The sequence below is a fragment of the Xylocopa sonorina genome, chromosome 1, assembly GCF_050948175.1.
Source record: "Xylocopa sonorina isolate GNS202 chromosome 1, iyXylSono1_principal, whole genome shotgun sequence".
NCBI lineage: Eukaryota > Metazoa > Arthropoda > Insecta > Hymenoptera > Apidae > Xylocopa > Xylocopa sonorina.
This window is the reverse complement of record NC_135193.1, coordinates 6,764,727-6,788,225: the sequence shown is the minus strand read 5'-3', so window position 1 is coordinate 6,788,225 and position 23,499 is coordinate 6,764,727. Positions and strand designations below refer to the sequence as shown.

Genomic DNA, 23,499 nt, shown 5'->3' with positions numbered 1-23,499 from the left:
CGATAGACACGTATAAAGGGATTCGTCGATGGCGTCAAAGGGGGTGTATCCTGCGAGCGTGTCGGTGCGTTCGACGGTTCCTACTGCGCGTCGAGGAGGATCGATGGTATTCGGAGTGGAGCAGTTATTTCGCTGATGATTGGCGATTGGAACGATTTGCTTTCGGCTAGAGTTTTGCTGGTCGGTTGATGTCACCTTTTCTATTAAAACCATCAACCGATCTACAAGAGGAAACTGTAGAAACAGGTGTAATATAAACGTAGTAACCACCGATCATCTCGAAGTCCATACAACCGATCACTCTATCAATACATGTCAATATCAGCGACACGTTACGCGTTCCGCTATGAACCTCGTCAAATCGAGTGATCGATCCTCTAAAGCCGCGTGTAAACGTAATTCGAATAATTCTACGGCACAGAGAGCTCGCGCAGAAAGATAAAACAATGGTCGAGGTCAGCTAATTTTCGATTCCCTCCACTAGCGAGTTTTTGCGGCTCGCAAAAGTCATCATAGCGAAAGGGTTGAAAAGGGATAGTCTCGTCTCTTGGGGCTATCCACGATCACCCTGTATGCACGTGAGTCACGTGGCCACGGAATATCCTGCACATGGCAGGAAGGGAGGAAGCAAGGAGGGAGGGAGAAGGAGGCGAGGTCCTCGGGAGGTGGAAATGACATTTGTATGCATTGCGGCCCGTATTACACTACAGCCAACTCGATCCAGCACCTTCGCCGGAGTTCTCCTCTACGGCGTCGTCGAGTTACCCCGTGATTACTGCTTTCCTATGCCGCGGCGTGTCGCCTCGGTTACTCCGGAAGGGAGAACGCCCCCGTGTCGTGTCGTCATTCTCGAAAGACACGTGGAATACGAGACTGACCTAACGCGAATGACAATCGACCGACGTTGCACGCGACGAGAGACCCTGGCTCGTTCCCTCCTCGAGCATGATCGGACTCGTGCCGCGAGTCATGGGAATATACGGCATGGGGATCGAAGCGTGTTCGGGGTTGCAGAGAGCCGAATCGACGAGCGCTGTACACTTGGGTTTGTTTTGGAATAAGATCACGACGATGGGGGGATGCACGGCGCATAGTAAACTCTGCAATAACTGCACGCAACTTGAACGCGTGCGGTTATCAAGGCGCGGGATTTATGCAGTCGATTAATTTCTAGATCAACGAAGAAGCTTATGGTTCTCGATTTTTTTATTTCGTTACTCTTCTACGATGATTTTCGTTGGTATAATGGAACAGAAAAATCGTGCTCGTATGCGTGAACGATTAGAAATCAGATTACAGAAAAGAGTCGACCGTTTTTACTCTCGTCTTCGCGATTAAAGCCAATCATTTTTTCGAAGTTCCCAAAATATTTTCGACCCGCGTTAATTTTAAATATGACTATTTTCCTACGAGTCGTCCCGCGGAAAAAGAACGTCACTGTTCGCTCGCTTTATCGCGCAGAAACCGCTTTTCACGGGGAACGCTCGTGCAGAAACGAGGGTACCGCGCGAGCCTTAATTAGCGTGCGCGCGATGGACAGTACCAGCGCGACAGAACGCGCGAGAAACAGAGGAAAGTCGATCGATAGAAAGCCGCGTGAAGAGGCCTCGTGATTCTTTTCTGTTATCACTGTTATTACCCCTTAATGCGTACCCTTTCACCGCGACGGGTATTCAATCGAGGAACGCTCGCGTTCGCGCGGGTTGAACGCGACATTGGATTATCGTACTCGTTCAGAGAGTCATTCGGAACGTACGTTCCCTGTAATTTCCGTTGATTGTCGCTGCAATTTGCGGCGGACCCGTAATGAATTGTTTTCGCGAAAGATAATCAAGGGTCGTTGCCGACTGATCAGATTCAGCCTATTATAACTGCTCAGTGAACAATGGAGAGATTAAAGTTCGCTGTTCTTTTTACTCGAAAGGGACCCGTACGATCTCGATCGTTCGCGTCGAGAGCGACGTTACATCTATCCTCGTTCTGGTGCACTTCGATCACGATCTTTAATGAATACTTATTCCACGCGACTCTGTAAGTCAAGATTTCTCTTTCATCCAAAAGCACGACGTCTCTCCGTAATTTCATTAGAACGTCACGGTTCTTACAACAGACAAGTGTGTCATAACGTTATAATCCATTTGCAAAGGGACGATAAGAACCGTTAACGTTTAGTTTCTCCACTTAAACAGCAAAATATTGGAACGACATCCGACGGGCAAAAAGTCTCCGCGATATGGAAGAAATCGTCGAGAAAATCGTCGTTGAAGCGTCGCGTTTAGCCAAGCGTCACGCCAGGACGTTCCAGCGTCCTCAGGGGAGAGAGTCACCACGCCAGCTGAAAAGCGCCGTTACAGGCGCGATCGACAGCGATCGCCAGAGATCTCTCTAACCTCCGCCGTCTGTCTTTACGTAACGTGGACGACGTTTACGTAAACCTCGTCCGTGACGCGATACCCGTCGATAAACCGGCTGGTCCGTCTTCTGTAAATCGGCACCGGGACAGGACGCAACAGTCGGCTCGCCAGCCTCTCCCAGAGGTTCTTTGGAGAAATTGCGATGATAGCCGGTAATCACGGCGGCGAACCTGGTGGGAATTGCTGGGAAAACGGCACGTTTCGATTGACTCTCTCCAACGTGGACGAATGTTTCTCTCTTCGAAAAATCGTACCGTCGATAGCATTTTGATATTTCGATGCGACAATAGTTCGCGATGGTTTTCTCGTTTCTCTTGAGAGAACTAATTTTTGAGGATGTCGAGAAGTTACGTTATCAAATTTGAAATCTCGCGATAACCTCTGAAAGTCTTCGTACGGGGAACAAGGGACCATGGAAAAGTTGTGGTGTTTTGTAATTATTGGATAACATAAATGGAATTTTTGCTCGAAGCGTTCGGTGGCTTCGAAACCCGCGTGACCGTCGGCTAAAAATTTCGATTAAACCTTTTCGCTGGTGGCTACGGAGGAAAATTTACTCCGACGATGTTCACCTCGCGATGGCGTTCCTATTCACAGGACCGGGAGGAGAACGTACACCTACAGAATCTCTACTGGGAATAAGACGAAGATTTCAAACGCGGCTGCTCTATCACGTAGTTTAACACATCATTTGAGACGACTATTCCGTGTTTCATCACCGTTCCAACAGCTGTGAACGTTATGCACGGTGCGCGAGGGAACGAGAAAGTGAAGGAATCGATTAAATGCGAAACTTTGAAATGGAACGGGTTAATGAAGGAAATCTTCGTGGCACCGTGGAGGCAAAAACGGGGCGATTTTTGCGTCCAAGCCGAGTTCAATAAGCGAGCAGGCATCGAAGGCTTTAAATTTAACAATTTCTTGACACACGACTCTGTCTCGATTCGAAACGGATCTCTCTACAAAAATTCAACCCTAAAAGCGTAATCCACGGATCCCTCAAAATAAATCGTTTAATTGATAAGCCAGATTTACGAGCTCGATGCTGCGCGTCCGCGTTTTATTCTCTTGAAAAAAAGTAAAAGAAGAGAAATACAAATAAAAGAGCAGTAAAAAAAAAAAAAAAAATCTGCAAACACACCCATCCGAGCACTGTCCACTTGTACTTTGTTGACACTTTTTATATTTATCGGCGACTAACCGCTGAGCCGAGTCGTCCGATTTCTAGGCGCGTCGCCAGCCGATTGTTTAACACTATCGTTCTTTTTTTTTTTTTTTTTGTTGCAATATCGTATTTCGTGCCACGCCCGCGAGCGAAAAGCCGGATAATTCGCGAAAAAACATTACAAAACGGTCGGTGCAAATATTGCCTACGAACGCTCTTTTTGCCCCCCCCGTTGTCGCGACGCGAGAAAAACATGATTAGCGATCAAATTGACGGGATGACGATTGAAAGGCTTATAAAACGAGGGTATTGTGTAACGTAGCTTTTTCGAAAATCGAATCGCCCTGATAGGAGCTGCCATCAAATAATTCGTTATTCCCTAACAGGCACGTATTGAGTAATAAATACAGTTTACAATTGTCCAAGAGCTCTGTTTCTCTTTAAATAGAAAAATATAAAAGCGCATACGGTACGATAGACTGGACGTCTATGATCTTTCGAAAACTAAATTGACAATTTCACGACATTCTGTTATTCTTGGAAAAATCTGACTACATCTTGAGACGTAGTATTTTAAACAGTCGATAGATAAACAAATTGATTATGAAATCGATAATATACGTAGCGACTGGAAACTCCACAGTTTCCTACAGTAACCACGCTACTCGAGCCAAAATTACGAGGCAAACTTAAACAAAATCCGCTCAAGTACCGACAAACGTCCAACTTTGCTCAGTCAGCCCCAACAGCCACCAATTTGCCGTCTACCAACTCGTCCACCCCTCCGAAAAAACGGAACGAAAACAAAGTAACATTTATTACAGACCATACGGAAAGCTAGGAGGAGAAAAAAAAAGAGAAAAAAAAGAAAAACTATCCAGTCAAGTATCGATCGGGTCGTCGAATCGAGTTTTCTATTCACCGTCACACGCGCACCCGTTTTTCGTTTAACGTTTTCCAGACTGCTTTATGCAACGATTAACCGCCGCGCGTGACTTTTATTAAACAACAATTTTTACTCGTCGGATCCGCTTATAAACGGTAAAACGATCGCGCGGCTGCTCTTTCCCTCCGACGCGCACTCGAAACCAAACGCGGGCTTGGTATACATCGACAGTAAAAAGTTTTTCATCCCCATTCTGCGTAGTCGAAAAGTGGACTGGCAGAGCGAGGCTACCGCGGAGAGGGGGGCCATTTAACGCGATTATGAGGATCAGAGTCCGGGTATTTTTATTAAATACACCCGGCGCGTGCATGAAAAAGCCGCGCGAGCAAAGGAGATCGCCGTTTAATATCCGGTACCACATTTAAACATCGAAACGCGCGGGGTAAGAGTCGAGCGCGCGAAAAAGAAAGGATCGAACAGAATGAATCTAAACTTTTAGCCGGCAGTGTACACGCGCGTACACACGATCAGGCCGTATGTAATGTTTAAACGCAAAAATACCCGTTCGTTTGCCGCCTTTGTTACCCATTTGACAAGCAATTTCGCGGTTAATACGGATCCCCGCAGCCGTGAATTTAAAAGCTCGATACATATCGAGTGCACACTTTCAGCGTTCACCGGAGCTTTTGTCGCGGCTGGAAGGATTCGACGCGCCTGGTCGGAACGAGCCACGACTCGTGTCGCATGGTTAATAATAATAAATATACGCGATCCTCCCAGCCAGCCACTACTTATAACATCCATGGCCAACTCTTGACCCCGGCGCAAAAGGGGTGGACGTATCGCGGACTCGTTCACCTTTGTCGCCGCCAAATCGTTCCGTCGACGCTCGTCCACCCTCGCCAGCTTTTGTACCCGATTAATCATTAAATTTCGCCACCAGCTGACTTAATACAACGATAACAACGGATCACACCGGGGATACGCTCCCTCGAGCTTTCTCCGGCGTTTCCCTTCGCCTTTAATCGATTTCAAATCCGCGGCTGACGGCACGCGCGCTTCCAATGTTTCCGTGTTTTTTTCCCTCTTCTTTTTTTTTATTTTCTTTTTTTTGTGTCGAGTATCGCTGGTAAATGGATTGCACGTCGAGGGGGTGGATAAGTGGGCGAGAGAAAAACGGGGATTCGATTCGTTAATTAAATTCGCGTGGCCTGCAGAATTTTGCGTTTCAATGAAATTTCGTTGATTTGCGTCAAGTAAAGGCGGATTTTGTTTAGCCTCGACTGTGTAATTCGCCGAGCCGCGCGATACGAGCAACGATCTCGCGCAGCTTCGAGACGAAATTGCGATTATTAAATATTCCGAAAGCATCCTGCGTTACTCTTATGCGCTTTGCTAATCGTATAACTTACGATCTGCCAGATTGTCGTTCGTAACGCGCAATCTGATGGAATAGGATCGGGTGGAACGCGGAACGAGAAAATACTTCCCCCTCGTTTTCCCCTGGAAATGATCGCGGATTGCCAGGCGTGGAGAGTCGCTTTGAGTCACGGGGTAAAATAAGGTTCGGTTTGGATCCAGCGTTCGTCGTTGGAACGTATTGAAATATCGCTGATTCCGCGGAGAAAGGTGTACGGAACCCTCGAAACTTCCACCGCGGGAATCGTATAAACTCGCATGAATTCTGAACACTTATTTATTATGTATATCCCCGGCACACGTGCTGGGAAGATCCGTTTCGGGATAGAGTCGTGTCTCGTTGCGCACGACGATTTTTGCGATCGAGTTCCGCCGCGAGAACTTCGAGACCAAGATAAAATCTTAATTGTAAAAAAATTGGAAGGATTGCGCATCATCTAAATTCCATAAAAAGGTGAACGTTTATTTCTAATTGAAATGAAAATTTCGAGCACGCAATATAATGCGAAGCATCGAATCGGATAGATTAGTTGCTCGTCATTAATCGTACTAGCGATCAGAATATTAATAAACCATGTGCTCGAATATTAGTTGTGTAATTTATGTATAATGCAATATGTATACCATAAATTCTGTATGCTTTGTAATATTGTTTTATCCATTAGTTCGTTCCGAATGCTTCGTCTAATTTGCATCTAATAGAAACGTGTATTTCGCTCGCGAGAGAAAAACATCCAGATAATCGATAATTAATTTCAATACTAAATATCCGATGATAACAATCATTTCTTCTGTTGAACGCGCAGATTAACTATCATGATCCTGATATTACTGCAAGATTTCAACGCAACCAGGTAGTGCATGCCCCAAGCTCGGTTTAGTTGCACCGGCTGTTCACTCCTGGCGAACCATTCCTTTTCTACTTAGCGCGAAATATTGTTTAAAATATTCTTCGCCCAAAGTTACCATGTACTAGCGCAGCTGTAATCGCAAGCGTAGATACATCGTCAGCATTCACCGGCTAAAAGTGAAAGTTGAACGCGAAGAAAAAATCGCCAGACAATTTCACATCCCCCAATTCTCCACCCCCTGTTCCGCGACCTCAGCGTCTGATCCTCGAGGAACCGGAACCCAAAGACGAGGCGTCGGGACACAGGCTTTTACGCAACAGGTAAACGTTGGATTATTGATTCGCCTGTTCGACACGGGGCTCGCCAGGATCAGGATGTGCGTGTGCCAGGCCGCAAAGTGCACGCACGTGCGCCTTCCTCGGCACAGCGTATGCACGAACGCCCTGCTGGAGTAACAGAGAGAGAGAGAGACGGGGTCGGATAGATAGAGAACGTGTGTACACAGCGTGGAACCGAATGTGCCCGCAATGGTTGCGATGTGTATTCTCATTTCCAGCGTACTCCCGCATTCTGCTTGCACAGGAGTGCATTAATGCATGCAAAGGATTCCATTGAGCCTGGCTGCAGTCTAATTTCGCGGCGCCCTTTATCCACCGGCCGCACTTGTTGGCCGCTTTATTATCGGAATAGAGACGTCGCGCGGAATTTATGGAAACCACAGCGATAACTGGGAAATTCACCGTTTCACCAGAGAACCGATAGAACTGTTCTTCTTTCGGACGCCGCGCTCTGCTACCTCGACGCGTACTCGTCTCGATGCAAGGTCTGCTGACCGGAAGTGGAGGAATCTCGCTCAACCTCGAATGTAAAATTGGCAATTTCCACGATGGAATTTTCTGCGATTTCGAGAAGATATATATATATATTTTTTTAATTATGTCGTCGCGTTGTACTCGAGCACGCTAATGTATTAGCGAACAAGAATTCCTCCGCAATATTTCCCAGGAACCCCTGTACAGTATTTTAATTCACTTTCTCGGTAGAATTAGTGGAGCTTCTTCCAGCGTTACTTTCGATCGAAAAAAGGCACTTAACTAACATTCGCTCTTTCGTCCATAGAAGGGAACAGCGTTCTGTAATTAATGCTAATTTTTCTTACTGAGAATCATATTATTGCGATTGCACGATGGGTTTCCAGAGCGCGAGGACGCAAGCGAAAAAGGAGTGAAAGATGGGGACAGTGAGGTGATAGGTGGAAAATTTCTTTGGAAAATAATACCCAAATGGCCGGCGTTATAAATACAGGATGCTTTATAATGCACAAGGGGACCGAAGAAATATTACTGCAATATTACTGCCGGGAATTCAGGTGGCGCTGTCTTCTAGGAACTAATTAAATGGATCAGAATCTATGCAATCAAGCGTCCTCCCGAAGCTGTACAATTAAACTGAAAACAGTTCCCTTAAAAACGGAGGGGTGGGAGGGAAAAAAAGGAAGGAGGAAGGAATATCAAAGCGAACTGCACGGACTTATTTATTAAAAATGATTTTGGGAATCGGAGGCGTTCAACGCACGCCTGTTTGTGCGTATGGTCAAAGTTTAATTATGAAATTTATTATTCAGATGTTTGAAAAATCAATATTTGTTCGGAACGTGGCCGTTAATTTCCACCTCAACAAGTTATGCAACGAGAATCCCATAAATCAGAGATCATGCATCATTCTGTACTTCCAGTTAAATATTTGTTCGCAGGAAACGGTTCATTTATCGTCGATTCCCGCGCGTTTTAAAAAACACACCGATAATCTTCGCGCGATGCGGCCTTTAATTGCTATTTGCTAATGACTGTTTAAACAACATATCCATTCAAATTTTATAACGTCAAACAAGGTGCAACCATTTCTTTGCCGTTACTCAAACCGTACTCTAATGTTCCACAACCGCGTGATCAATACTTCGATCGACGTCCAAAGTGTTTCGCATCTTTTCGTTAAAGAAATTCTCAGTGTCCCCTATAAAATCGCGTCTCAGGTGTTGTTTTTGAGAAGAACGACTTACAAAACACTTGGAGCACGGGTATTCGATAAAGTGTCGAAGATTTACAAGCCAGGGATACAGAATGGTTGCTTGTTCGCAGCTTTAAGCGGCTTCGTATCGATCTCCTCCGCAACGGTGCCTCGAACGTAATTCCGTCGTTCTCCATTTTCATTCCACTTTGGTTTCCGGTATCGCGTCACAATTTTTCTTCCTGGACATCCTTAGCCCGAGCGTCTTGTGCACGCGACATGATTTAAGGGTTGCCGGCTATAATGGCCGAGCCGATCGTTAATCGTGTTAGTTATCTTCTCCCGGTTAGTTACAGAGTTAGTTAAGAATAAGTTTTCAGCGCACTTGTTACACAGCTGCGCCATGATTCGGTTAGCGTTGTTAGTAGGACATGAACCAGGAAGCTTGAAGTTACAAACGAGCGTCATACTCTCTACAAAACAATTTTCTGTTACGATATTAATCCAAAACTGTCGTCTGTTACGCGTGACGTTACACACGCGCAACTGGTTTCAATCGAAGAAGCATCAAGCGCATCGTCGCAACGTCGCAGAAAAAAATCGGAACCTCGAACGAGAGAGGAATGGAGGGACGAGAATGGCTGAGGTTGTCCAAGGGCTGACAGAGAGAGAGAGGTCATTGAATCGTCGCGCGACGGCTCGTTTGGACGGAATGACTCCGCGCGAAAAGCATTTCCTTTCGCGGGAAATTTCATTGGCTGACTGGTGGCAAGAAAGCTTGTCAGCCGTCTGCCGACGCGCACTGTCACCCCGCTGCCAGTCTGCTCGCTGCAAAGGTCTCGCAAGAAGCCGTGCGTTTCTGCTTCTTTCACGCTGACAGTGTGCTTTCCCGCCGGGACGCACGTTTCGCCACACACGTATTTGCGGTCCCGACTATTATTGCCAGTCTGACGCGAATATTGCACCCTGCGTCTCGCTCTGTCGTGGATCCGAGTTACGCCCTTAAAATGTGCGATAAACACGCATTCTCTTTCGACCAGCTTCCCTGTTCAACGTTCTTTTCAGCCACTGTTCGATCAATGGTAACGATGGAATTTTGTTCGCTGTTTAATTTCGAACACTTTGCAATTGGAAATCTCGTCCCTTGCAAGTTTCACCCTCGAACCACCCCTTTCACAAGGTAGAAATGCAATTTTTTGTCCCATTCGTTTCTGAATTTATACGAGAACGTTGCAATTGCTGTTTAAAGTTGAATCGTGTAAATCGAGGAACGTAGTTGCGGTCCTGACTATTATTGCCAGTCTGATGCGAATATTGCACCCTGCGTCTCGCTCTGTCGTGGATCCGAGTTACGCCCTTAAAATGTGCGATAAACACGCATTCTCTTTCGACCAGCTTCCCTGTTCAACGTTCTTTTCAGCTACTGTTCGATCAATGGTAACGATGGAATTTTGTTCGCTGTTTAATTTCGAACACTTCGCAATTGGAAATCTCGTTCCTTGCAAGTTTCACCCTCGAACCACCCCTTTCACAAGGTAGAAATGCAATTTTTTGTCCCATTCGTTTCTGAATTTATACGAGGACGATGCAATTGCTGCTTAAAGTTGAATCGAGTAAATCGAGGAACGTATTCGCGATCAAGGACTTCCTTGGCCATCATTCGATCGACACCCGGTCGAATCAGGCCGCGACGATCGTTAAGGTCTCAGTAACGGCTGGTTACCACTCCTGTCGAGCATTCTAAAGTCATCCTACGCCTGTACATCACCTTTCTAAAGCGTGGCTCGCATGCTGAAGCGGCGGTCGAGCTGCAGCGAGAGTGAAAACAACCACCGGGGGAACCTTGAGAGGCAAGCGTGCCCGACGAAAATCAATGGACGGAGGCGTCGGAAACGTGGTCGCCATGATTAACACGTGCCGCACGATACACGCCGATGAGGTAACCGTTGTAAATGCGCTTTCACGATGACTTGGTACCAATATCGAACTGCCTCTCTTCGAGAGACACTTCTTTTTATGCCTCAGGTTGATTGATCGTTCAATCTGAATACTCTCTTCTTCCTATGCTTGGGATCTACTTCGCGAGCACAGAGCCTGTCGATTGTCTAACGAGAGTTTCTTTTTTCGCGATCTGTTCTAGCTAATTTATACGTGTATACTATATTCTCTGATCGTTGCACGTTGGGCAGATTCGAGCTATTCCTAATTATTAAACGTACAACTTGACGTATTAAAAGTTTCAGATTTTTGTGGTTCGTATCTCGGTTACTAATTAAAATTTGTTCGCGCGTTTATTTATAGTTGTTCAAAGGATACTATTCGATATATTTCGTCTCGTGTATTGCTAGTGAATTTCGTGAATTTTAATTACTCATTTTGGGGACTGTTAACTGGGCGAAGTAAATAGTAGCGGGGGTTCGCGATCAGACGCGCATTGCAACGCGTGTAACCAGTAGATACTTTTAGAAGATAACATTTTGGAACTGTCTACGAATATACTTTACCCGGTCGCGTGATTATATGTAAAGGAAAGAAAAATTCAGATTAAAGTTTGAGCTCGGAGCCTCAGTAAAAGTGGACAGTACCTAGTCAGACGCAAGTATCTGAACTACTTTTAAAATTGCTTCGGTAGAAGTTCGTTCACATCATCCAATTATAAAGTTAATATCAATAATTTTCGAAGAATGAAACGCTGAACGATACTACTAGCAGTAACGTTTAAGTAGAAACAGGAAGTTCGTAGCCAGATATGCCCCGCTCCGAGTACACGCCAAAATCCGACATTCGCGAAGAAAAGTGTAATCGAGCAAAAAGATGCGAACGCTGAAGCGGAAACGCGCGACTTTTACACCGGAAAATAAAAAACGATCTCTCAACGCAGCGCGATGTTGGTTTAAAATACCAAAAAAACTGGGGACGGAAAGAGACGAAAGGGATGAAAAGTTCCCTGCGACCTTTTGCGGAACGCGCGTCCATCATCCCCATAATTAGATATTACGTCAAACGTTGAACGGGCTGAACGTTATCAGGGTGAAAAAAAAAGAAATGTGGCGGCAGTTGGAAGATCCGTTGCAAGAGGAGGACGTAGGCTTTGTGCGAGCCACCCTCGACGCGACTTGTCGCTGTCAATGTAAATCAGCCCCTTCGACTCGTCTATTTTTGCCCCCGCTGTTTTCGTCAGACGCGCTGTTTCGTTCCTCTTTTTCCGATTATTATTTTCATTTTATTTTATTATTCGTTCAAACTCTGCCTTATATTGATTTCTACGTCGTATGGCTTATTCACCGGTTTCCACCCCCAGCTGGTTCTCGTCCAACGTGTCTCGCGGCGTACGTTCGCGGTCTATTTTCCGCGGAAACCGTAAACGGAGTACTCGCAGTACAATCAAACGGAGAATTCACGTTTTCATCAGAATTCGCGGCAATTGTCTGTCTTTTGGACTTTACGATCCTGTCCGCGGCGCTGCGGCTGTTCTTTCCGCGTGGAATACGCAGCTTCGTCGGCGAATCGAGTTTGTTCACTTCTGACGAGGGATTTATAGCTATTTTTCACGGTCAAAGTTCGTAGGTAGCGTCGTAATTTCGTTGTAAAAGTTGGCGGTATAAATAATTTTTGCGAATTACGGTCGCGCATCAAACGGAACCATTTCAAGAAGTTCTCTCGGAATGCTTTCGAACTGACTCGCACACGATGAAACTCGAAAAAGAACGGTGATACTTGGGAACATCGAGATCAGTTCTCCGGACAAGTCGACACTTTTCTATAAACGCTTTTCTTTTTTTCTGATTTATGAAACTCCTAACTCGATAATCGTCCACGTCGTTCGAGCCAGCCGGAACTTGGATACCTTTTCAGACGAAGCTGGTTTACGGCGCGCGATTTAATAGCGGCTTTTCGCAACCGTGTCCGCGTCAAATTTTCGCGCTGGCTAGCCGTCAGACCTGTCATCGAGGAAACGTTCTCCAGGAAGGAGAGAGAGAGAGAAAGAGAGAGAGAGAGAGTAAAAAACACGACACGAGAGCTAGAACTTTCGACCACGTGAGTTCCAATCGTAAATGGAAACCGCGACCCGGTGCGAAACCAATTTTTCCTCTTACAATGGCATCGCGGACGCTGGCAGCAACTAGTTAGGTGGATGAGTTTATTTGGACGGTGTGATTATGTTTTCTTGGCGAAGAATTGCGATTTGCCGCGTCGACTACGCGACACGACGCGTGACGTTGAGCGATGATTATAATATCGCATTATAAAATGCATCTTCTTTCTTTTCTTTGCCTTTCTTTTCAACGTTTCTGTCCCACACACGTTTTTACGCACGCCACCTCTGCGAGAGGAACGCTGGTTGCCTGACATAAGCTTCCGCGAAACGTGCGAGTTACTCTGAAACTTTTTTTTTTACGATCCATTTTTGGTTTTGTCGCTAAAACTTTATTAACCCCCTGTAGATAAACTGGGTCGCTGACGGCGCGAACGAAATTTCATTCTGAAATTTCTGCGAAATAAAGGGACCGCGGAGGGAATATATTTGACTTTACAAACTATTGGATAGTGTAATTGATGCTTTGAAACGTGGCCCGAAATTTGCTCGGACTTTTTGAAAGTGCAAAGTGGCTAGAAAATTGAACGGACTGGTCGATGAATAAAAGCTGTCTACGGAGGAGCGATGAAATATATATTTACGACCAACTGCGACGTAATAATTGCTTAATGGTAGCCTGCGCAATTTTTCATATTTTGTAACGTACATAATTATTAGAATTTTCTTATCGTAACGTTATTCGAGATATTAAAGGCTGTGATGGTATTTCAGCCTTGGTGAAAACGTTACCCTGCAACTTTTTTCGTGTCTGTCCACCGCATAATTCACGAGAACGATGCGAAAGAAAAAAATACACCAAGATCAGAGAAGATGGGCAGCGAGAGCGTCCTGTCCGACGCAGAACGTTTCGAAACTTCTGTTAATTATTTGATGTCGGCAAGATTGACGTTTTCTGGCGATAAATTCCAGCTCCTCCCTCGTGGATTGAGATACCAGCGATGCAGATTAACAAATAACCGTTTAACGCGTATCTTTGGGGCAATTAGAGGTAAAGCTACGATAAAGTATCATTTTTACAGTGATTACGAGCGATCCTACGAATCAAGTCGTACAGTTTTTCACACGCAATCTATAATATTTCACTGGAATAATTAAGGTATTATAATTCCGTATTCGCGTCGGTAGTCAACATTTCTATTCGGTCCTCCTCCAAACGTTTGCTCTCAAATTATTTGGGCACGCGCGGCAAACTTTTTACACAAACTCTTCTATAAATATCTCGAAAAATGACAAAGATCGCACGGCTGATCCTCGACGTTTTCCCTCGATCTCTCATTTTCTACCGATCAAAGTGACCACCAGCCGTACATGCCACGCTGTTTATCCCCCGCCGTCTGTTCAGCTACCTTTCGTCTCATTTCCAATTGAAATTGCTGAAATCGATGGGAATCTCTACTTTGGTACACGCAAGAGCAACTAATTTTCAGCAACTCTGTCCCCTCTCAGAAGCTCGCATCTTCGCGTGTACACGCGTGATCACAATATCGTTGCTAAATAGAGTGCGAGTTACCAAGTGCCAAACTCCATTTATACGAGTATGCACATCGAGTAAATGTTGATTAAATTTAAATTCCTATATTATCTTTTCATTAATTTTCTCTAATCGATCATCCTTTTCCCTTTACCCAATCGACAGGATATTAAAAACCCAAATGCAGCCCTTGAACGAGCCCATCCGCCACGTCCGGTTTCCCAGTTTCGAGGAAGTGCCACGAGCGACGCACGGATCAACCCCTTCACCCTTCTTCTCTTTCCGTAGCCCTTCGTCGGCTCTTGAAACTCGCCCCGTCGTCACGTTTCTCCTCTCGCCGGTCGTTTCCGCTTTCCCGCCCCGATCCCCGTCTGTTTCCACGGTGCCTCCTCGTCCTTTTTATCGCGTAGCCGCATAACTGGCTCCCCGTCTACCGGCTCTCTCGCGCGCAGCGAATTTTCATGCGGTACCGCGATATTAAAGTGCCGTTTCCCTGGGATATTTGCGCGTCGCGAAACGCAGGAAATAGCTACGCGACTCTTTTTCTTCCGCGTCGCCTTTTTGCTCGTTCGGATGGGAGGGAGGGGGGTTTGGGGCGAGAGAAGAACAAGAGCGACGGGGCCCAGCCACCGTGGGCAGAGCCAGGGCCATGGATGACAGGTGGCTGTCGCTTTATGCGCGATGTTTTACGAAATGTTCGCTGTCGGAGAATTGCGTAACGGGCCGGAGCCCGTTCGTCGTTTAATTTCGCGGGAATAATGGGGGGTGGCGTGTGTAAATAGCGCCGCGCGCGCAAAGAAGCGTCGTTCCGAGGGGCAATTCAGGAAGCCCGCCGGTGCTACCCTTTAAAGAATTCTCCGTTCGAAAAGATGGATACTCGCGCTGCGAGTGAAGTGTATTCGCTGGTGGGTGCGCATTGAGATTTCGCGTGGGTGTAATATTTTCCATACGAGCCTCAGATACAATTAGAGCAGGTAACAGTTGACTCTATACGACGCAGCGTGACTGGTAACGACGAAGACTGAATATCGAACGCAGCGGACGGTTCGCGCGCCGATGACAGTGCAACAGTTTATTAAACGGTGCAATAATTTATTAAAATGGAACGCCTATACGCGCGGTCCTCCCGTTCGGTAACGCGAAGCGTCAGAAACATTAAAAAAGCGTGCATCAAGAGCAGCCTGTTATATACTATATTCGAATTATAAAAACGAGAAAAAAAAAAAAAAGAAACGGGAGGCAAAAAAGAACAAAACGAACAGAGGAGAAAAAACGGCGAATCATAAATTCACGAGGCACGACCGCATAAAACACACGCACTCGCTCGTTTCTTTCCACGCGCGGCGGCCGAAAACGGGCCGCAACGCGACCTTTAAATTGCGCGATTAATTCCGCGTGGCGTAATAAAGCGCGGCGGCGAAGAATGAAAATATTGTAATAACTCGCGGCGCATAATGAGCAGGAGCCGCGGAACGTGCCCGGCACCGGTATTATCCCCGCGATACACGGGGTGGCCGCGTGGCCGGTTAATACGGGCACAGGACCGGGCAGGGGGTTGGTTGGCCTCCGCCGTCCGAACCGCGGGAATTAATGGGTCGAAATTTCGAATTCATTAACGTCAGATTCCCGAACCGTCCTCTCCCCGGCCAGCCGTAAATTAAGTGGGATACAAAGCTGATCGAAGGTTATCTGCGATTCGCGACCACGGTCAGAGTCGCGCGGGGATGGAGGATCGATGCTCAATGCGCTGGGGTCTCTCTCTTTTGCCCACCGTCGCCCCTTCTGGCCGAGCGTTTCCGGTTTACCGGACCCGCGGCAACGCCTTTGTGATACGTCACTGTCAGTGCTTATTTGTGGCGTGTGATTGCACAACAGAAGATATGATTCACGCGGTTAGATTCGCTTTATTGCCGGTACTTGGATAATCACGTCCTTTTATTTCAGTATCGCGGCGGATCGATGAAAAACAGGAGAAGCGCTGGTCAACCGGAATTTTGACAGCGTCCCGGTTTCACCGGTTAATCTTCTTCCGCGAGCATTCGCAACGAGCTTTAACAAAGATAACCCGGCCTCTATTCTCGAGATCGGTGGAGTGGAAGAGCTGCACGGAGTTTCATTCGGATTTTATTCGAAATTGCAACAATACTCGCGGGCAATCCGCGGAGGAAGGAAGAGGGTGGCGTAAGATGAGCGATAACGACGAACGACCGGCTTCAACCGGGGTATTCTCGAATTTTACGCCGGACGATTCGCACGCGAGCCACGCCGCGTCATAATCGAGCACTCGCCGGCATTCCTCGCGCGTAGGTAGTCCTGGTCGCGTATAAATAAAATGTGACGAAATTTCTGCGGAAGGATAAGCGAAACGCCCCGGAGAACGATGAACGATAACGACGGCTGGGGGTGGGAAAAAGACAGGCGGCCACAATTTCGTTACCGTCTGAATTTCCACGCGGTTCTCTTTTTTCTTTTTTTTTTTCTTTGGACGACGAGCGTCCACGCGAGAAAATTATAATTAAAATTAGGTATGCTGTTTTCTGTTGTCGTTACTAAACAATGACAGAAGGGGGGAGCCTCGAAGAGGAGACGTATCCGCGAGATTGAAATTATAAAGTTGGATTACCATGTGATAGTGAAATTTATAAAATGATTTTTAAAACGTTTAGGGGTTGCTCGAATTTCTCTGCGGCTCGAAATTCTAGGAAAGTTCTAGGAAGGGATCGTATTGAGTTACGGGGGTAGTTTTCGAGTTTCGATGTAGGAATAATTGTTCGTGTGTTCTTTCAATGGGAATTGAAAGGAACGAAGAAAACTAATCGAGGAAGTTCGGTAATTTATTATAGAAACCCTTTCGCTTATCTTGATACGCTTGAAAGTAAGTAGAGGATACGAGGCGAGTTCGCAAAGATCACAAAGTAGATATCGCGGAGATCCACAAATAGGTCAAAGCATTTGAAAGGGATCGTTAAAATAAACGAGGCTCTCGCGGTATGACAAACACACGATTTTTTATCTCGACTCGAGTATTAGACGCTCGCATCGAGATCGAATCTGGGTACCGTCAATAAAAGATACAAATGATCGAGATTAAAGAGAAGTTCGCATTTGTAACACTCAGCTCGTATAATATTTCGATTCTTTTACTTTCAAACTTGTGCAGATACTCGGAGTTATTGCCTCTTTTTTTTACACGACGAAAATGATAGAAAAGATGAGAGACTACCAGCGAGAGTTAACAACGGAACCAGCCAAGACCAACACACCACGACCCTTTCGACACCCCAATTCCATCAAACCCCTGGAACTCCCTCCGTTCCTCATCACTCTACGCCAAACATTCAACTACCGTTTTCCTTTTCTTCAAGAACAAACCAACGTCCTGCTCCCTCGCCGTCTCCACCCGCCCATCGTCCCGTGATTCACCTTTGAACCGGCGATTCATCGCGGCGCGGCTGGCACGGAAAAGCTGAGAAAACGCAACGTTTGTGCGAGCCAGGATAGAATAGGAAGGAATCCTCGACAGTCGAGCGAGTGCGGATCGATTAATTATTTAACGAAGCTCTCGGCACCCTGTGCCGCCCTACACCCCACCACCGCCGTCCCGTTAGCTTTGCTCATCCCCGTTGGCGCACCACTGTTTAGCCCCGAAGCAACGTCCGTTCGTTTCCGTCTGTATTTCCATCCGTTGCACATCCTTCCACCTCTAACCGAGCTTCTCCGTTAACCGACCACCCCCTTTCGCACATCCCCTTCTTCTCTCCGTTTTCTCTGTTCCGCGGCGGTGGCGGAGAGCGCGCGCGGTTCAGGTCTGAAATTTCATCGTGAACAGGAGGAATCGTAACTGCGATCGCGGAGTGGGGCGCGGCAGGATAGCCGCGTAATTAGTTTGCCTTTGATGAGAAAACTCGCGATCCGCGTGCACGTACCAGGGGCCACGGCACGTGTGGTACGTGCGTAGGTACGCCGTTAGACACATCGCGATGCGTACCTGCCACGGGGGCGCCCGCAGGAGGTTGCCGTCGATGCTCTGTCGGCTGGTGGTCGAAAGGAGGCCGCGATCGGGGATGGCTGGGCGGTTGCTAGCTTCGCCAGGAATATCGACAAGCTTTTTATAGCCGAGCATTAATCGTCAGCCGGTGGAACGTGATTTGTCCAATTTCCAGCTGAAACCGAGACGTACACACTTCGTTCGCGTGGAAACGAAATACGAACGGTATTAAATGGTATTCGTATGGAATAGTTTAAAAAATTGCTGGTTACTCGGAGTAAATTTTGGGATAAGAATTTTCGTGAAAATGAGAGGAAAGATAGGACGTAATTTATTAACACGTTCGGGGTTTCAACAATGTTGAGGAACACCTAATTCCGAGTGGCTTGCAGAGTCCATCGCTAGTGAGGCGGGACGGAAAGAAAGGGATGCGCCGTTAAATGGCTCTTTCTGTAAGAGGTCGACCAAGCGAAGAGCACAAAGGAGTCAGGATCGTTCTTTGCCGCTAAAGGGACTACCCTGGGTGAAAAGATTCTCTCGTTACCACCCTTTCCTCCCTCGGCACCGCCGTTTCCCCCCGGTTAATCTCTTTCTTTTAAACCTTGTGTATAACGGTTGAAATTTTTTAATTAAATAATAAAGTGCATAATCGAGCGAGGGGAAGAAGTTGGACAGCTGTAATTTGAGAGAGAGAGAGAGAGAGAGAGAGAGAGAGAGAGAGAGAGACGTGGACGACATTTTTAAATGAGAACGACTCGCATTTGAATTTCAGACGAGATTCTAGAAACGCTCGTCAATTTTTACAGGGGACGATGAAACTACGTTATACATCGTATTGTAAAAATATAGATTCTCAGATATCGTTCGACGTGCTCGCAGCAAGAAACGAAATTTCCCGGTCACTTGCTGATAATCCAGAAAAAGAGAATGATCCAATATATGCGCGGGGAGGAGACCCGAAGAAGACTTCCGGTAGCCCGTGAAAATTCGGTAGGGAGGAGAAACAATTGCAGAAGACCGAGCAATTATTCTAAGGAAATTACGAGCGCCATCGACCCCTGCAACCGGTCCGTCCGAATAAAAAGAAGCTAATATTTTAACAGCGTTGTACGACTAAGAAAAAAAGAGCGAGGGAAAAAGCGGAGGGACTGTATCTCATGTTTCGCTCCGTCCCGGCTGCATTTTCCGCAAAAATTCGCTCCTCCTTTTTCAAACTTCTCCCCGGATTATCGTCGCTCGTCCATTCCCCTTCATTTCACCAGTCGTCATTATTTCTCTCGATTTTCTACGTACCCGCCAACTCCCCCGCAGCCCCCGTACGCGTTCTGCCACCTCTCGTTCCTCCATCGCGTACCTCTCCAGACGGAACGAACTTTCGCTCGTACGCCCGAGGAATTTCTTCTTCGCGAGCGCTTCTCGACCTTCTCGAGTCTCCGATCTCCCCCGCGAGACGTCTTTCACCGGAGGAGTAAGCTTCGAATTTTAACCCGACCGTGCCTAGCGCGCGCGCGCGCGGGCGCACACACACCCTCTCTCCCGGTTATATACAATAAGAGTTTTAATCCGAACCGAGAGTGAAAGAGGTCGAAAGAAGAGAAATGGGTGTGGGTGGAAACGCGTTGTTCGACGAGACGAACACGGACAGCTCGAATCTGCCGCGTTTCCCCGATCCACCGTCTTCAGACTTTTCACAATGCTGCTCCTGGAAAGATATTAGACGGAAGAACGTACGGGGATTCGAACGGGGGTTGTTCCGCGCGGTGGTGGTCGACCGGGATGTTCGACGTCGAGACATGGAAAATTGGAAAAATCATAGGAAGCTCGACGCGCGCTGGTAGATTTGTCATACGAGATCGTGGAAGACCCGTGATACCAGTAAATAATTAATCTCGAGCGACAAAACGTGGAATCGTCCGTATCAATCTCGAAGTTAAGGGAAGCCAGAAGTTTTCGCGAAACTGCGAGCACATATCCCTCCGAGGCGTAACAAATTTCAATGGTAATTCTGCGGCGGAAAAATCTTGGAGACCGCAGGAAACAAGCCTGCCGCCGCAAATCGACTCGCATCCCTGTACAATCAACGTCCCTGGCCGAAAGCCACCGGTACCGGCGGCGCGTGGAGATAAAAACTCGCCGGGTCACGTATTTCGATTATTTTTCCCGGCGTTTTTTCATCCCCGCCCGGGCAGTCGAACTCCCTCCGGTTCGCCTGGACCCTGGCGCGTTTTTTCTACGCGCTCGCATCGAGTCGGGGCACGGCCGATTGGTCCGCATCCGGCGGCCGGTTTCTCCGTCAGACCAATGTCCATCGCGCGGTTCGCCGGCCAAATTTCATAAAACACGCGCGAGTAAGTAGGGACGCGAAATCGAATAATACTTGCCGTATTAAATGCCACGGACAAACAGGTGTAATTATTCGGCAGCCAAGCGAATACCAAATAATTATCAATGTTTCGACGGGCACGCCGGAACGAAGGTATCGGCCGCGCCGCCGCTACCCCCGGTCAGAACTGAATTAACGGCGGTCGCGTGTAATAACAAACGAATTCCGCGGGAATCGATCGACCGGCCTTTTGCCTCGGGACATCGGTGAAATTTGAAAAAAAAAAGGGAGAAAGACAGAGAGAGAGAAAAAAGTAGGAGAGAAGAATAAAAATAAAATAGGGGAGAATTAAAAAAAAATATAAACCGGCTGGGAGAAATATCGTCCGTTTTCGGAAATCGTTTATGCTCCCGGCCGGAAGCGTTTTAACGCGTTATCGATCGACGGATCGGTGAACGGTAAACAGAGCCGGGGAAAAAACGATGTTTGGCGAAGGTAATTGCAAATAAATATTTCTTGTTCTTGCACTGGCGGGATATTGTAAGTCAAACAGTAGCGTTCCAAATATTTCCCGCGACTCAGCAAGTTGTGGAAATATTATTTCGGGACGCGGTGGGTGTCGAAAATATTTGCGCGCTGGAACGCGTCCGAATAAAGTCGATCCCCATTGTAACGCGATAAAATGTTCGTACGCTTGTTTATAGGGGTATTGTAACAGGTGAGCCGCGCGGAATAACTCACCCCCGTTGGAACCTGTTCTTTCCATAAATAATTCAAGTGTACGTATCGATTTATTTAAACGTTATTCGATGCTCGGCTATTTTCGTTGTCCATCCTAAATATCTGTTACACGCGCGCGAATCGTTGCCCGTTTAAAACGATCGTCGAATCAACAGTCGACGATTTACACAAACTCGTCGATTATTCTCACCCCCCTGGCCTAATTATCGTGATACGGAACCGGGACAAAGTCGGGGGATGAAAAATTGGGCAAATTTACGAATCATCGTTTCACTGTCGGCCACTCAATTTCAGGTCGGATAATTAAACGGCGGTTAATTAACAAAGAAACACGCGACCCGGGTTACTTTGCGAATACACATCGGGGACGCTCGCAGCACGGGGAGACAATGAAACCGCAGGTCGGATGAAATGTTTTTCCTTGTGCTATCAATTGTTCATTGACTGTTGAGCAAACACGTATCGGGAAAAGGGGGAAATAATTGAGTAATCACGTTGAAACGTCGCGCTCGGAGTTGTTCAGATCTGGAAATGGCTCTGCGAAATTCCTCCGTAGTTGGGGGTTGGTTGGGGGTGTACGATTTATTCCGATCGAGATAATTTTATTTCCTCTCAACTTTGTCTAACTCTTGAGAAATCTTATTTATAAAATAGATTCATGCCATTGTATTTCTAATGTCGTGGACGAGGGGGTTGAATCTTCGAACAAATGCATCGTTTCTCGTAATTTTTACCTACGTGAGAAATTATATTTTTCTAGTATCTTTCGAAGCAAGAATGTTCACACGATTTCTCGACGTTCTTCTTTTTCGATAGCAGTTGAAAACAGTACGATCTACGATATTCGAGCAGAACGAACTAACACCAGCGAGTTAATATCGTCGTGCTCGTCGATAGAGAAGAGAGGCGAGCGGTAATATCCAAAATATTTCAAATTCCGGTGACAGACGCGGAATTTTCGCTATGTATAGTGTATTGTTTGCGCACATTGTCGTGTACGTGTTACTTCGCGAGGAAAGGTGGATACGATCCCGTGTTCATCCCATTTGATGCCGGTGCGTCCGTGACGCGGAAGCTAATTAACGGCTCATCGACCGGCCGAACTTCATGCGTCTAAATGCAACGGATTAATTCGTGTATGGACGACTAGTAAACTACCGCGCGAGACTTCCAAACACTTGTCTGGCTCTCACTGTTGCATCGTTCCTTCGATCATGGCGTCGCATCTTCCGCTTCTGAATACTTTACACGGTACTTTACAGAAATCTTAGATCGTACGTGTCACCTGTTATTTAAACAAATAATTTATCTCTGAAAAAAAAAGTGAATACAAGCGCCGATATTACATCGAAACATTTCAATTAAAATATCGCGTAGACGAATTTAATAATTGATCTTATGCTAAATTTTACCACGCCCAGTGAATCACGAGCCGCATCGATTAATGCATCAAAGAATATACGGCTTTGTTAAAAAAATTAAGGTGACCCACTTCTCCCTAATGAGAAAGAATATTATGGAGATTTTTATTGTTACAGTTTATAGGCGACTATAAAGTAATCAAGTTTATGCACCAACTTTCTCTGACGGATTACTTGAAGTGGCATTCAAGTTATGGATGCCATTAGACGACGTATTTTATACTACTTCTGATTTAATGGTATTACACCACTTGCACGAGGAAAATTTTATGGACCCAGTAAGAAGTCAAGGGGAATCGGACGCTGCCTAGTCAGACGTGCCGAACCAATCATTTTTCGATAAAATGTGGATAAGATATGCCCCGAAATCGAGTCAACAAGTTGCTCGAAACGCGTGCATCGATGGCACGTGAACGCGCGACGATGCTTTACATTATCACAGCGCGCGCAGCATCCATCGTTGGAGCAGTCGAGAAAGACTCGACGGGGGTGCCGTTTCTGCAGTTAATTCGCCGCGATTATTAACTCGATTCTCCGCGAGATGAATCGATCGCGGCCGATTACAGTTCCGCTCGCCTATAACGTACACATCGGCGAGGGCGGGCTTTAAACCCGAAACGATTTCGAGATTTTGAATATTTCACGCGCTCCGAGGGAGGAACGAACGCAATCACCGGTCTGTCCGACAGAGGAAATGTTTAACGACAATGGTAT

At 46.6% G+C, this 23,499-nt stretch overlaps 2 protein-coding genes across 3 annotated transcripts in view; one reads left to right on the top strand and one right to left on the bottom strand.

The window, feature by feature from the left end:
* Positions 1 to 23,499, bottom strand: part of Qin (tudor domain-containing protein qin) — a 199,947-nt gene that overhangs the window by 52,553 nt on the left and 123,895 nt on the right. The window lies entirely within an intron of this gene.
* The window catches only part of LOC143433299 (uncharacterized), a 78,433-nt gene that overhangs the window by 41,688 nt on the left and 13,246 nt on the right, over positions 1 to 23,499 (top strand). The window lies entirely within an intron of this gene.